Here is a 3,317-nt window from a genome sequence, read left to right on the forward strand (position 1 = left end):
TCTACTAAAAAAATTTTAAAAATATAACACGTTGGACAACCCTGACCCTTGCTATCCAAATAAGAATACTTATTTTTTAGGTACAAGCCAACCCTCAATAATTTGATTTCAGATTTGGATCAACCCAATCGAGTTTTGGAACCCTCCAAAACTTAAAAACCCAAAATACAATATGAGAAAAATAGGGTACAGAAATTTTAGCACATAATCTCCTTAAATGAATACAATAAATGCAATAGAAATATAATACTTAAGGAAAGAAGCTTTTGCTGAACACCCTCAATGGATTTACACACTTGATTACAGCTGGAGAGTGGTTGGTGAGTTGATTGATCGTTTCTTTTCTCTCTTTTAGGAATTTTTGAACTTTTCTCAGATGTGAGCTTTGAATGCTTGCAAACTTATGATTTTTTACTTCAAAAGAGTATTTATAGTCATTATTTACACTTGAGAATGTCTTAGTGTTGGTTTAGAGCCATTGGAGAGTGTTTATGCGTATTAAATGCATAAAAAATGAGCTAAAAACTAACCGTTACGTATGCTTGTAGGAATGGGCATCCTATGGGGTGTTCCACTGGCAATGGGACATCTCATTGGTCAGACAGAAAGTTTAGCTTTCTGTTTTGATCTCAGAGTCTCAGGGGTCGTCTCAAGTGGGTCATCCTAAGTGGGTCATCCCACTGCGTGCCATGAGCCAAGATGATGCATGCCGGTTACTCAATGAAAAGGGATGACCTAGATGGGTCACCCCATTTTATGCCAATCCAATTTTTCATACATTTAAGGTCCAAAATTTATCAGAACACTTTCAAATACTCTCAAATAGATTTAAATCAATTTAATACTCTCAAAATGCTTCAAAAACTTCTCCAACTTATAGAAATTTCAACTTTGGCACACTTGATGAAGCTTTTCAAACCTAATCTTTTGGACTACCTGAAATATCACAAAAATATTCTTCAGAGATAAGAAACTCATTAGTAGTCTCCTCAAATAGTTTGCGATCATCAAAATTAATTTTTGGAGCAACAATCTCCTCTTTTTTGATAATGATAAAATATTTGAGTGTTCATAAAATAAGTCCATAAAGCTCAAGAAATTTGAGTTTGTGGAGCACTTGTAGGAATACCAAAGATTAAACATAGAGAATCTTAAGATACATATTTTTTATAAATTTTAATATTTTAATTTTTTTATAAAACTCATTTGTGAAGGTATCAGAGTTTTTCTAAGGATTGTTCTTAGTTAGTTAACAGATAAAAATAATCATTTTGATTATTTGAAAAAGATCTCTCCCTTTCTTATATAAAGAGTATTCAATTTATAAAATTTTTCTTATTGAAGTAGAGGTGGTTCATAAAAGAATTTTATTCTTCTCTTCCTTATTTTTAATATCAGAGTAATAAATGTGAAAGGAATATTTCTTTCTCTTTTTCTCGTTTTGATATCAAAGCAAGGATGAAACCATTTGAACAAGAATCAAAAGAGAAAAAATTAGAGTATTTATAAAATCAAAAATAAAATATTTTATAAAATTAAAAATAAATATATTGAGGTATTTTGGTATTCATGTAAAAATAAAATTATCAAAAATACCAAAGTACTAAAAAAAATAGATGTATCAGAGGAATTTTTTAAATAGTATCAAAATAAAGGTAAAAATAGATATATCAGAGTAAAAAATGGGTGTATCAGAGATGTATGAAGGCATATCAAAGCAAAATATTATATCAGAGTAAAAATTTAAAAGAGCAAAAGATTTAAAAAGTTCAGATAGATAATACACTACTTTCTCTCCCTTTTTGACATCATCAAAAAAATAGACTAAAGAGAGTAAGATTTTTAATGGTTGTACATCATGCATCAGAGTAATAGTGTGCAGTCATCCAAATGTAATAGTCATTCATTCATTCATTCATTCAAAAATAGAGGGCCATACAAAGTGATAATAAAGGATAACCTCATTCATTAATTACAACAAAAAGAGAGGTTACAAGAATCATAATATATATCTATGAGCATAAAACTCTCATACATTCAACTACTAAAATAAAATAGAATAACTAAGCAACCTAAAAGTCTAGTACAAAAAGATCAGATCAGTAAGAGCAGGCATCGAGTTCAAGATCAAGATAAGTGAAATATAATTAGCCTCATCCTGACCAAAAGGTCTGGTCCAAGAAGAAGATGTCGGAGGAGGAATGCAATGGACTGGACAAAGGCTGGCTCACGGGATGCGGAGGGCCTGGACTGAAGCTAAGTCCTAATGGCATCAAGCTGGGACAAGATTTTCCTCACTGTAAGTAGAGCCCATCTAATCAGTAGATACGAAGTCTCTGGAGTCTCTGATGTTTGTCGAATCAGCTCAAGAGAAGAACGAAGCTGACTGTAGAGTTTTTCTATCTCTCGAGCTAAATCATGCAGCTGAGGTGAAGAAGTGGTCGATGTGCTCGCTCCTGTCGAAAGAGCATCTAAAATCCCTCTGATCTCCCTCTCAATATCAAAAATTCTGCCATTAAACCTGAGAAGGAAAACCCTCCACACTCTCCAGTCTAGTACTCAGATCAGATAAAAGCTCCATCAATGAGGATATGTGTGGCACGACTGAAAAGTCTGAGGAAGGGCCAGAAAAAGAACTCGACGAAGGCTGGCAATACTTGTTGGATGTATACCCTAGAAATCAATCTTGGCTAATACATTTCATATCTTTAGGATATGATTTTATACTTATTGAATAGTTATATTACCATTCATGTCAATGTATCCATGAATCATCCAAGGGATCAATAAGATGATGACACATATTCTCAAAGAGTTAAAAATTTAAGGCATATATCATTGATGGTTGATTCCTAAATTACTCCTGGTCGTAGGATCATCATGAAGATGGTGATTGATTCAGATAGCCAGTGCACGGATTGCTTCTTTCAGACAGATGGGTCTCGAGTCTATAGTGTAGAGATACTGGAGCGAGAGTACAGGTGTTGTTAGAGAATAACTAGCACTGAGCGTGATCAACATGAGAAGTCACATGGATGTCTGCTCACTCGTTAGTAACTTTCTTGATACTACAGTTGTATAATTGGTCCTTTGACCTGAGATGACAATACTACTTATAGTGAGGCTATTGAAGTTTGACCAACACATCAATATGGGTCTCAAGGAGCCCTTGTAGTGGATGTTGGCGACAGTTGATCCATTGTAAGAGTGAGGTGTGCATCAAGATGGGATCTATCAATCCTAGCTGAAGGGAGTAGTCCTATGGATTTAAGAGGCTGAGTCCTTAAGTCTATGGCCATAGCAGTGTGATTGATGAA

This window comes from Elaeis guineensis, chromosome 15 (assembly GCF_000442705.2).
Source record: "Elaeis guineensis isolate ETL-2024a chromosome 15, EG11, whole genome shotgun sequence".
Classification (NCBI taxonomy): Eukaryota; Viridiplantae; Streptophyta; class Magnoliopsida; order Arecales; family Arecaceae; genus Elaeis; species Elaeis guineensis.